This window comes from Dipodomys ordii, unplaced genomic scaffold (assembly GCF_000151885.1).
Source record: "Dipodomys ordii isolate 6190 unplaced genomic scaffold, Dord_2.0 Scaffold37, whole genome shotgun sequence".
In the NCBI taxonomy this organism is placed as follows: Eukaryota; Metazoa; Chordata; class Mammalia; order Rodentia; family Heteromyidae; genus Dipodomys; species Dipodomys ordii.
Genome location: NW_012267253.1, coordinates 5,124,694 through 5,137,953, shown reverse-complemented (window position 1 = coordinate 5,137,953; position 13,260 = coordinate 5,124,694). Strand labels below are relative to the sequence as shown.

Here is a 13,260-nt window from a genome sequence, read left to right as displayed (position 1 = left end):
ATATTTCAGTAAAATTTCACTCCAACGCAGTAATTCTATAACAATGAATGGTCATTGCTACCCATTTCCTTTTCAAACAATACAGTTAAACACCACCACTCCTGTCCTCCAAAACAGGGTACTTGTTCTGTTCAATTATGGAGTGTGAAAACACCATATAAACACATATGTAGAATTCAGAACTGTTTAGCTAAAATAAATGTTACTTCTGGTTTTAACAGACGCCTGGTCTAACACTTATAAATGAAACATTCATTCATTTAAATTTGCTTGCTATGCTTTAAGACAGTTCTTTAAAATTACTTTCAAAAGAAATGGAAAGAACTGGGTTGGTCATACACACCTATAATCCCAGCACTTGAGAGAGAAGCTGAGGCAAGAGGATCAAGAATTTGAGGAAGTTGTAGGACTGCCTGGGCTACATAGAGAGACCTTATCTCAAAAAAACTAAAAAAAAAAAAAAAAAGATATAGAAAATAATAAATGAGAGCCGGTGCCAGTGGCTCACGCTTATAATCCTAGCTACTCAGAAGGCTGAGATCTGAGGATCGCAGTTCAAAGCCAGCACGGGCAGGAAAGTCCATGAAACTCTTGTCTGCATTAAACCACCGGAAGTGGCACTGTAGCTCAAGTGGAAGAGCGCTCACCTTGAGCTGAAGAGCACAGGGACAGCACCCAGACCCAGAGTTCAAGCCCTACAACTAATAATAATAATAAATGAGACTTTAAGTTTCAGTATTTTCTCAAAATCAAATCTATTCAAGCCTGAGGTGAGGTGGTGGCACATAAGCATGGCGGCACACACCTATAATTCCAGCTACTCAGAGATGGAGATACAAGGTCACAAGTTCAAGGCCAGCCCAGGCAAGGGTAGGAGTGAGATTGTCCCAAAAACACAATTAAAATAAAAGGCTGAAGAGTAGTGGTTCAAGTGGAAGATCATCATACTAGGAAGCACAAGACCCTGAGTTCAAACACCAGTACTGTCTAAAAAGAGAAAAGTAGCTTCTATGTGATTTAATTTAAATGAAATATAAAAAAGCAAAACTAGTGTATGAGGTCAGAACCCAGGAAAGCATAAAATGTACATAATAATTAGCATTATCATGAAAGTCAGCAATAATATCTAGCAGCTAGTCTAATAAAGTAATATAAATCTGAAATGATGAGTTTAAAAATATTTTGAGGGCTGGGAATGTGGCTTAGTGGTAGAGTGCTTGCCTAGCATGAAGCCTTGGCTTCGATCCCTCAGTACCACATAAGCATAAAAAAGCCGGAAATGGCACTATGGCTCAAGTAGTAGAGTGAGCAAAAGAAGTTCAGGGGTAGTGCCTAGGCACTGATTTCAAACCCCAGAACTGGTAAAAAAAAAAAAAAATATATATATATATATTTGAAAATTATTGAAATTATATATTGAAATTATTTTATTTATTTAATTATATATTGAAATTATTTTACAAAGAGAACAGGTAAAATAGTATTGCTACACTACAGTGATTTAGACCTACACTGTTGTTGAACAAAATCAAAAATTAGTAAAGATTTATATAATCATCATTTACAGACCTATAGGTGAGGGTCTATAGGTACCATCTTAAGAAATGCTAAAGCTGGGCACTGGTGGCTCATGCTTGTAATCCTACTCAGGAGGCTGAGATCTAAGGTTCAAAGCCAGCCTGGGTAGGAAAGTCTCTGTGAAACTCATCTCCAAATAACCACCAGAAAACTGGAAGTGGTGCTGTTGTTCAAATGGTAGAGCACTCATCTTGAGCTGAAGAGCTCAAGGACAGCGCACAGGTCCAGAATTCAAGCCCTACAACTGACAAAAAAAAAAAAAAAGCTAATTTAGTATGTGACAAGAAAAACGTCAGGGAAAAGGGAGCAGGCATTAATACTTCAGGTAGTCAGTTTTAAACATGATACCTAATACAGATCCAAGTAGAAACAGTTCCCTATCAGACATAAAAAATTCATCACTAGCATAAACTGCTTTATATTCACCACGAAAAATCTTAAAGATTATTAGATGTGAATCCAATCCATAAAGCTCCATTCTGTAGTCCAACAGAAAAATTTTTTCTTTGTAGGCTTATGTAGCTATTTTAGTGCTGTGTTTATAAGCAAATAGTGAAATGGGACAGAACATGACCATACTCTTAACATATATAGTCACAGCCCTAATACTTTTAAAAGAATTTGTCCTGGAACATGGTGGTAGAATGTCCAACATATCTATAATATATGTATCATGATATATAGCCATTTCTGTACCAAAATTACCAGTATTTCTGGTGAAACAATTCAAACATTTGATGTCCTGGCTTGTAAGAATTAGCCCTTCTATTAGTTTGGTCCTACGGAGGCTTTGTAACACAATAATTCACTCTGTTTTTGTTTTTTTCTGTTGGTCATGGGGCCTGAACTCTGGGCCTAGTGCTGTCCCTCAGCTCTTCAGCTCAAGTCTAACACTCTACCACTTGAGTCACAGTACCATTTCCAGCTTTTTCTGCTTATGTGGTGCTGAGGAATCAAACCCAGGGCCTCATGCATGCAAGGAAGGCAAGCACTTTACCATTGAGCCACCTTCCCAGCCCAAGAATTCACTCTATTGGTAACTTTTCCCTTCTAGAAATATTTTAGATTGTTTTTATGCTGAATTTTAAAATACTTAGAATCACTGGTTTATTCTTTTCCTTCAGCTTCTTTAGCTAAAGAAAGACAATGCTGCCTCCTCTTTAAAAAGTAACCCTCCAGGGGCTGGGAAGGTGGCTCAGTGGTAGAGCGCTTGCCTTGCATGCCTGAGGCCCTGGGTTCGATTCCTCAGCACCACATAAGCAAAAAGAAAAAAGCCGGAAGTAGTGCTGTGGCTCAAGTGGTAGAGCGCTAGCCTTGAGCTGAAGAGCTGAGGGACAGTGCCCAGACCCAGAGTTCAGGCCCCACGACCGGACCAAAAAAAAAAAAAAAGTAACCCTCCATCAGGTGCAATGACTCATACCTGTAAATCTTAGCTATTCAGAAAGCTGAAATCTGAGGATAGCGGTTCAAGGCCAGCTGGGGCAGGAAAGTCCATGAGACTCTTATTTCCAATGAACTACTTTTAAAAAAGCCAACTAGAGGGAAGGAGTGACATTGTCTAAAAAGAAATATATTCGTTAACTGACTTACATAACTATAACTGCTTTATAACTGCACCTTTATAATAACTATTAAAAATCAATATGAAAAAGAAGTCAATTAACTACCCAAATAAAGCCAGAAGTGGCGCTGTGGCTCAAGTGGTAGAGCACTAGTCTTGAGCAAAAAAAGCTCAGAGACAGCAGCCAATTCATGAATTCAAGTCCTAGGACTGGCACTAAAAATAAAATTAGCCTTCAACTCAAAACAGTATCTGACAAACTTCTATACTGACTTCTAGGATGAATTTTATCTACATTTCAAACATTCAAACCAAATACCACCTCTGCACCCAAACTATATTCATATTCCAATCTATTTATTAAACACAAGCAGTCTTTGAGGTCCAGCAGTTTTACCTCTGGTGAGTCACACTTAAAGTGCCTAGCCTATTACACCCACTTACTGAAAACAGAAGGTACACTAATGAATTTGTATCTGTTTGTGATGCTCATAAAGCAGCTCCTATTTCCTATCAGTCTAGTCCTAATAGCCTTTTGTGTGAACATCTTCGGTTTTAGACTAGAATCCATTCAGCATAGCTTTTCCTAGGTTCTTTAGGTTTCAGGTTAGGGAAAGATCAGCAAAATATACTAAAGAATTCATGAAGAAATATATACAAAGGATTGCTTAAAGCATAATGAATCACCTTACCCCTATCATCTCTTCCCAAACATGATTATTACCATTCAAGCATTCACTTGAGTGCAAATCATTTGGGGGTGATTTTACAACTATCTTTAGGCTAAAATCTTTAATCAGCATTAACACTTCATACACATAAAATCTAAGGGATCCCTAAGAGCCCATAAATGCAATTAACAATAAGAAACACCTATATTCTAATGGCAAAGTAATCCTACATTTATGCCTGCAAGATTTAGTCATTAAAGGAAAATCAGGAAAACAAAATACAACAAAATGGGACCTCTGGGAGACAACTGGATCACAGAACCCTCAGGACTAAGTTTAGTTCCCTTATACAAAAGGACCCAAAAAGAACTCTCTAGCTGTTTCTGACAGGTAAGAATACAAGAAGATGACCATCTACAAACCAGAAAAAGGACCTTCACCCAAACACCTTATTCTTCTGGGAGTTCCTACTCTCCAAACAGTGAGGAAAAAATAAATTTCTAAAACTATTTCTATCTAACTTTTCTAGAACCATTTTAGAGTATCCAACAACTAATTAAAACATCCCATTATCTTTACCATGTTAAAACACTTTAAGCCATCCTCAAAATTCAGGGTAAACTAGGTGCCAACGACTCAAGCCTGTAATTGCTACTCAGGAGACAGATCAGAGGGTTCAGAGTCCAAGCCAGCCCAGAAGGAAAAAGTCCTCAAGAAGACATCTCCAATTAATGAGGTGGAGTTGTGGCTCAAAGAAAGACAGCTGTGAACAAAAAAAACATAGCAAGAGTTCAAGACCTTGAATTCAAATCTCAGTGCTGCCAACATACACAAAAATCTACACACATATGTAGAAGGTTAATATGAGTCCACTTCTCCAAAATTAACTATTCATCTCCTATCCTTTATATTCAAAATATATGCCTTATACTTGACTGCATAATTTGGTCTGGACATAACCACAAAGATACACCTACACAAATCTCCCTTTTCAGGTTGATCATAAAATCTGAAAACAGGTATTTTAACATATTTTGTAACAAGTTCCAAACTTGGTGATCACTCTGTACTTAAAAGTCAAATAAGAAAGAACACAGACAACCCAATATAAGCAAAAGTGCAGAAAGAACAAATAACCTGAACATATATAAGGCTTTCACAGAGGAAGTTAAGATATAGGATAAGCTCAGTAATGAAATCTGAACAATCCTTTTTCCTTCCAAACCTCTACTACCCTTACAAATCAGTTTATAAACAAAAATCAAAAAAGGGGAGGGTACTAACTGAAAACTGTGATGTATTAAAAGTTGCTAGCGCTGGTGGCTCATACCTGTAATCCTAGCTACTCAGAGGCTGAGATATGAGGATAGGGGTGGGAGCCTGTCTGGGCAGTAAAGCCCATGAGACTCTCTCCAATAAACTATTCAGAAAAAGCTGCAAGTGGTACCGTGGCTCAAGTGGATAGAGCATTAGCCTTGAGCAAAAGAAGCTCAGGGATAGCCAGACCCTGAGTTCAAGCCACAGGACCAACACAAAAATAAACAAAATAAAAATTATTTACCTTCACATTAAGATTTAAAATACTCCAGAACAGTTGAAGAGAAAGAAATAAACTCATTTCCTTACATTTAGTATCATAAAACATCAAAAACCTTAATAAAAACTTAAGTAATATCTATCAAATAAACCATAAGGGGCTGTGGGACAGAAGCTCATCATTAGAATCATGGTTACTATGGTCAAGGCCCTCGATTCAATCCCCAACAACTGACCCCCCCAGCACAAAAATTATCTGAAGGCTTACTAGAGTTCAATAAATGAGGTCTCTTAGGTCATGAATGAAGCTATTGTTCATTTATACACACACACACACTAAAATAAATCATAAATACAAGTTAATTTGTTTTAAAGTAAAAAACCAATCTTGATTCACCAAAGCAATCAAGATTACATGTTAACTGTCTTAGAAAAGCAAAAGAGAAGCCGGGCACTGGTGGCTCAAGCCTGAAATCCTAGCTACTCAGGAGGCTGAGATCTAAGGATCTCGGTTCAAAGCCAGCCCCGGCAAGAAAGTCCGTGAAACTCTTATCTCCAATTAACCACCAGAAAACTGGAAGTGGCGCTGTAGCTCAAGTGGTAGAGCGCTAGCCTTGAGCTGAGGGACAGCGCCCAGGCCCAGAGTTCAAGCCCCACGACCGCCAAAAAAAAAAAAAAAAGAAAAAAGAAAAAAAAAGAGATCATTAATAATTAAACAAAAGGTCAAAGATTCACAAGGTATCCTAAATGTCTAATGTCTGTGCAAACTCATGAAGAAGCATCTTAAATAAACTGTATCATCACTAGGAAAGCTACAGAACAGAAAGCAGCAACTAAAACACCTGTTTCACATGTAAGTTCAACATGCAGAAATTTATGTTGTAATAAAAAACCTCATACTGTAGCTATTGAATTAAGGGAAGCAGTGCTAAATGTACAATTTGAGCACCATAAACTAACAGACAAAATGACTCTAAAAGTTATCTTTTAGTAAAACTGTCAAATATCCAGAGAACTAAATTCAAAGCCACACAAGTCATTAACACTATTACCAGACACTAGTTGGTTAGCCTCTAATCTTCCAGGTATATCTCACAAAAACAGCAATGAAGTCTTTTTCAAAGACAAATAATATATTTTTACATGTATATCCCAAACTGTTTATTTTTGCAATGTTACGGATTGAGCCCAAGGCTTTCCTTGCACATGCTTATTAACCCCTGTAGTGGTTACTTAAGCTGGTGGTGGTGAACCACCAGGGTCTGGTTTGTTTTATTTTCTTTTATATTACAAGTTTGATTCTATCTGCTAACCAATCACATTTCAATAGTTTTCACTTAATTTTTTTTCACAGTCTTCAAATTCTTATGAAAACACCAGAGATTCCCAAACAGCCAAAATAATCCTGAGCAAAAAGAACAAAGCTAGCGTCTGCTAGTGGCTGTAATCCTAACTGTTCAGGGTGCTAAGGTCTGAGGATCATGGTTCAAAAAGGAAAGTCCACGAGTCTCATCTCCATTTCACTATCAAAAAAGCCAAAGGAAGGCTGTGGCTCATGTGGTAGAGCACTAACCTTGAGCAAAAAAGCTCATGAGTTCAAGCCCTAGGACCAGCATGGGGGGGGAGGGGGGAGGAGAGACAGGAAAAAAAGAAAAGAACAATGCTGGCTCACACCTGTAATTCTAGCTATTCAGGAGGCTGAGATCTGAGGACCGTGGTTCAAAGCCAGCCCCGGCAAGAAAGGCCATGAAACTTTTATCTCCAAAAAAACCACTAGAAAAAAAAAACACGAAGTGGCGCTGTAGCTCAAGTGGTAGAGTGCTAGTCTTGAGTGAGCTGAGGGACAACGCTCAGGCCCAGAGTTCAAGCCCCACAACCAACCAAAAAAAAAGAAAAGAAAAGAAAAGAGCAATGCTCAGGGCTGAGAAGGTGGCTCAGTGGTAGAGCGCTTGCCTTGCATGCCTGAGGCCCTGGGTTCGATTCCTCAGCACCACATAAGCAAAAAAGAAAAAAAAAGCCGGAAGTGGTGCTGTGGCTCAAGTGGTAGAGCACTAGCCTTGAGCTGAAGAGCTGAGGGACAGCGCCCAGGCCCAGAGTTCAGGCCCCACGACCGGACCCAAAAAAAAAAAAAAAGAAATAATCATTGAGAGCACAAAATTGGAGGAAAAAGGTAAAAAAGTGCAGCAGTGGAACGCACTGGACATGGATGAAAGTGAAATATACAACTTGTGGGTAAAGATGGGAGGGAGGGAATTGCAGAGAATAAGGGGACACTGTATGAAAAGAAATGTACTTGTTACCTAACTTATGTAAAAGTAACCCCACTCTTCATCACCTCAAAAATAACAATAAAGTAAAAAAAAATCATGGCAAAACCAGTAAATAAAATCTTGATATTTCTTTTTTGCTTGTTTTTGTTTTGTCTTGCTTGAGGTTAGATTCAAAATTACCTACTAAGTGCTTAATGGCATTTCAATATTCCCTAAAACTTTGAATCCATTTTATTTTTAGCAAATTAAACTAATAAAAGTATTTGAGAGGCAGGGAAGTTGGCTCAGTGGTAGAGTGCTTGCCTCACATGCATGAAGCCCTTGGTTCGATTCCTCAGCATCATATAAGCAGAAAAAAGCCGGAAGTGGCACTGTGGCTCAAGTGGTAAGAGTGCTAGCCTTGAGCTGAAGAGCTGAGGGACAGTGCCCAGGCCCAGAATTCAGGCCTCATGACCAACAACAACAAAAAAAATATTTGATAAGCTGGAGTGGAGGATATAATTCAATGGCAGGAGACGGAATTCTATAGAGTTCACCACAAATACCTATTTGGTAAATTATAAAAGCTTTAAACTGATACATTGTACTTTTGTGTATGTGTCAGTTCTGGGACTTGAACTCAGGACCTCATGCTCTCACTTGGCTTTTTTACTCAAGGCTGGCGCTCTACTACTTTGAGCAATAGTTCCACTTTTGGCTTTTTGCTGGCTAATTGGAGATTTAAGAGTCTCATGGACTATTTTATCCAGGCTGGCTTTGAACTTAGATCTTATAACTTAGATCGTCCTTAGATCTTAGCTTTCTCAGTAGTTTGGATTATATATGCATGAGCCAACAGTGCTGGGCATAAACTGCACTTTAAATGTTACAAACTATGTTAAATTAGGTTGGTTATACTAACTAATATTAAAACATGATAGCTGGTTAAACTACTGGATTTATGAAGTTAAATAAATTGTTACAAAACAAATCATTATGAAAAGGTTTATGTTATGCCAAGCAATAGCAAGTAATTATAGATGGCTGACACGCTAGCTAGTAAAAGTAAGACATTTACTTGAGAATTCTTCTGTCTCATGACAGCATTATTGAGAAGCAAAGTGTTTCTATATCCTATTAAAATCAAATTGAAGAGGAAAAATAAAGAACCCCAAATATAAAAATTTTTTGGGTCCAGTTGTGGGGCCTCAACTCTGGGCCTGGGCGCTATCCCTCAGCTCTTCAGCTCAAGGCTAGCACTCTACCACTTGAGCCACAGCTCCACTTCCAGCTTTCTTCTTTTTTGCTTAATGTGGTGCTGAAGAATCGAACCCAGGGCCTCATGCATGCAAGGCAAGTGCTCTACCATGAGCCACCTTCCCAGCCCCCATATAAAAGCTTTTTTAAAAAAGGTATGAGCTATCTAGGACACTAGATGTTACTAAAAATTAAATCTCAATAATAATTTTAATTGTCTGAGAAATAGGTATTTTTTTGAAAAACTCCCTAAAATGGTTAAAATTTTGTAAAAGGTTCTTTTCATCATAACATCAACTCAGTTACCTGGTCACATCACTAAGCTGGTCTAAAGAGTGGTGGTTCTTTATGGAGTAGAATACAGAAGGAATGCTTTTAAAAAAATCTCTCAAAACAAGTCTATACAAAGGGATTTAAAAAATGTTTTAATTGTAAAAAGATCCCAACTTGGGGCTGGGAAGGTGGCTCAGTAGTAGAGTACTTGCCTTATATGCATGAGGCCCTAGGTTCAATTCCTTAGCACCACATAAACAGAAAAAGCCAGAAGTGGCGCTGTGGCTCACGTGGTAGAGTGCTTGCCTTGAGCTGAAGAGCTGAGGGACAGCACCCAGGCCCAGAGTTCAAGCCCCATGATGGACCAAAAAAAAAAAAGATACCAAAATACTTAATCAAAATAGTAGCATATTTTGTCAAAAAGACCAAAAGTTATTTTAAATCAAAGTGAACACCTCAATTTAAAAAAATTATGAAACTCATGTCTCTCTTCACCTGTACTTATTAGGCTGACTGCTAGAAGCTGATTACAAGTTGTTATTTTATACATCTTATACCATCAAGTATTTTCCACAAAAACCAAAATCTACTCTATTTTACTTTTACTATATGAGTACAGTATAATGAAATGAGATATAATCTAACTTACATATTTGGGGGCTATGTTAATTTTCAGGAATCTTATATATATCCTCAACTGTCAGTCCTCTTAAGTCAGTAATTCTGATATGATTCTCAGATAACCTTCTACATTAAAATTGCTAATATAGTGTATTCAGCTTCATTCCAAATCTGAAATTAGTTTACTAAAGAAAAACAAAATCAATGACAAAGAGAATCACTGAAAAATCCAAAAATACCATATTCCTCTAAATTCTCTTGAGTATATTCTGCTATTAAAATTGTGACTGCACTCAATCACTGAGTTCAGGCCCCAGGACAGGCACAAATGAGCACAGACAAACATACACACACACACACACACACACACATACATACATACACACACACTTTTATTAGTTTGATGTCACTGGTTTTCAGAAAATGTGAAGTATCATATGATAACTAAGAATTTCTTATTTTTCTTTTCACTAGGTAGCTAAGGTTGGCCTCACTCAACCTTTTAATCCTCCTGCCCCTGCCTCAGAATCCAGAGTGCTAAGGAAGAAAAACCACTGTTATTATATTCTATTACTAATTTACATTCATAAAATATAGATTATATACCAATGAACATGGAAATATGTACCATTCATACCAAGAACATATACAATAAATGTTTACCAATCAATGTAAAAGGGCATTCCACTAGTGGCTCAATCAGGGTATGAATCTCCATATCCTCTAAGTGATACTATTGCAAATTGTACTCTTTCAAGAGTGCCAAAAGATAGTTGATTTGCATCACAATTCAAGTTTCCATAAAAAAATGTACATTATAGGAAACTAATTTTTGTGAGAGCTACTTTTCTGACCTTAGCAGCTTGTGAATCAACTGTTCTTAGAAGCACAGCTATTTAGATACTTTACCATTTCTTCATGTGATGTAATCTTAAGGGATTTAGTAATTATGCCATATACTCACATAAAACAGTACTTCTTCACATGCTAAAAAGGCTTTCTCACCTGCCTCTTGAATATCCATAGAAATCAGATACCCAATTTTAGACTACAGGTGTTGAAAGCTCTGCTGGTCACTTTTAAGACAATAATAATCTCATCAATAAATTGAAAAGATATGTACAAGTAACTGGGGAAACATTAAAAGGCAGGAAAGCAACAAAAAAACACTAGTCCATCCTAACACAACATAAAGAACTATGCAGAAACTGTTAGAAGACTTTATGAAAGCAAATGAAGAAGGAAAACACAACTTTTGAAAAAGAAACAAAAAGGACAAAGGCATTGGCAAGCCAACAATAAATGTCCCAGAAAATATGTCCTGAATACTAAATTTAATTTTTTTATTATAACAACACAAAAGACATTTGGGAAGCCTATATAAGATTTATTTTAAGATTACCAAGTTACTATTACTTCAACTACCTATTTTTTAAAAGCTGATGCCCTAGATAAAGTCTACTATAATCAGAATAACTAGCCTCTCTATTTACTTAGAAATGCTCTATTTAAAAGTAGGCCAACAATAGGAACTCTGCTATTGCACAACAGAGAAAGTAAATGAAATAACATTTATTAACATTCAGTGTCCATGGCATGTTCTCTCATCTCCTAGAACACACTGTGACTTACACTGTCTTCCCTGAACAATTACCACTTCTCCATCCATGCAGTAGCTTAAAAAAAAAAAAGAAAAAGTTCCTGTGTTAATCCCACAATAAACCTTAGTAATTCTCACACCACAGTAGTTGTAAACTGTTGGTAATAGAAAAAGAATGCTCTCCCCCACCAGAATAGCTACATAACACTAAGTTAAATTCCTTAATAATCCTTTTACAAGACTCCTGCCAACTTTATTTTGATACATTAAACATGTGAAGCTTGACTTGAAAGTTCTTTAAACTGTGACTTATCGAATCGGCTTCCTGGTTGTTTATATTTTTTTTTAAGTTTTCGAATTGTTTGTAGAAGATCTTGATAGCCTTAGGAAGCATTTTGGCCAATAAGCAAACGTCCTAGATCAGCTTAAAATGACATGAGAGGTCACAAAACTTCAACAAAACAAAGAAACAATTCTTTGTAACCTTAACTGGGTCTTTTATTTTTTTTTAAAAAATAGATTTCAGTGTTATATTCACCCTACGCTTAATAACATAATCTTATTTGTAAGGAGTTACAGTACATAAAAAGAGGCTCACACATAATGCTGTCCCTGTTCTTAATGGGTCTCCTGTAGATTTGGGGTAGACTGATGATATAGCACTTTCAATTAAGAACTTCCCAGTTAAGAATGACATCCTAGCAGGGTGAGACAAGCCGGGAATCGGCTTACGAGGAAGAAACACGACTTGAACGCAGTAAGGAGGCAGGAGGTGGTGAGAGTCGTGGGCAGAAAATCGAGAAAGCTTTTAACAAGTGAAGCGGAGCGCAGAGCGGGGCAGAAGCTGACGAGGAAACAAACGCGGAAAGGTGGTGTTTTCAAACAAGGCAAGCACCAGGAAGGAAGAGTCATGGACCTGGAGAGAGATGCTGGCGGGACCAAGCAGGGCAGGGGAAGCAGTCGACTTCCAGGCGTCGGAGCAAACTCTATTCTCTCCCCCTCGAGAGCGGAGGCGGTGGTCGGGCAAGGGGCCTATCCCGAAACCAGGCCCAGCGTCCCGCTCCCCGGCTCCGCGAGCCGAGGCAGGGCAGAGGCCCCGGCTGCAGCCCGGTGGCATCCGAAGACGGTCCGGGGCCTCGGCGGTGCGCCTCGACGGGCGCCCGGCGGCCTTACCTGGGGCGAGGGAAAGAGGCGACGTTTCGGGCGTCTCGCTCGCGCCCGCGCTGAGTCCCCCGCTGCACTCAGCCCGGGCTTCCACCGGAGGCGCGACCCTGCCTCAGCGGCCGCTTTGCCCTCGAGATTTCGGCCACCGCCTCCGCGGGCTCCGGGGCTGTTTACGCCGCCCGGCCCCTCACACCACCGCCGCCACCGCTGCCGCCTTCTCTCCACCCCAGCGCCGCTGCCGACTCGGCCACCGCCACCTCCTCCGCCGCAGCCTCGTCTCTCTGGAGCATCTTCCAGCCACCGAACACTGAGAAACAGAGACTCCAGCCGCACCGGCAGGAAACTCCCCCGCAAGTGCCAGGGGGACCAAACAGTCAGAAGACCGGTGGCTTTTCCGCCATTGAGCAGCAGCCGCACGGCTCCTTCTGCAACGCCCTCCCCGCACCCTGCCCTTTCCCCGCCCCTCACAGAACCCCGCCCCCAGAACCCACCCGTTGGGCCGTCGCGCGTCCTTTAATCGCCTGCGATTTGCTGAAAGGCATATCAATCTTCACTCTCCCACCCAGTTCGGTTCCCCAGGTGCCTCCGTACTTCACTTTGCCCGCCCACACGGCCCCGCCCCCGAGTCTCTAATTTCCCATTGGGCACCAGTAACCACCTTCAATTGGCAAGGTCAACTATCCATCAAACACCGCCCACTGAGTGAGACCCAACCTTTCATTACCATTTACTTGATTCAGCCCCGCCTCC

At 39.6% G+C, this 13,260-nt stretch overlaps 1 protein-coding gene across 3 annotated transcripts in view; it reads right to left on the bottom strand.

Annotated features, from left to right (window-relative positions):
* The window catches only part of Ppm1b (protein phosphatase, Mg2+/Mn2+ dependent, 1B), a 52,327-nt gene extending 39,318 nt beyond the window's left edge, over positions 1–13,009 (bottom strand). For 2 of the 3 annotated variants that reach the window (XM_013017962.1, XM_013017960.1), the window contains exon 1: positions 12,520–13,009. The gene's annotated coding sequence lies outside the window, so the exon portion shown is untranslated. The remainder of the gene's footprint in view (positions 1–12,519) is intronic. The other variant, XM_013017961.1, reaches the window with a different exon arrangement.
* Between the last annotated feature and the right edge of the window lie 251 nt (positions 13,010–13,260).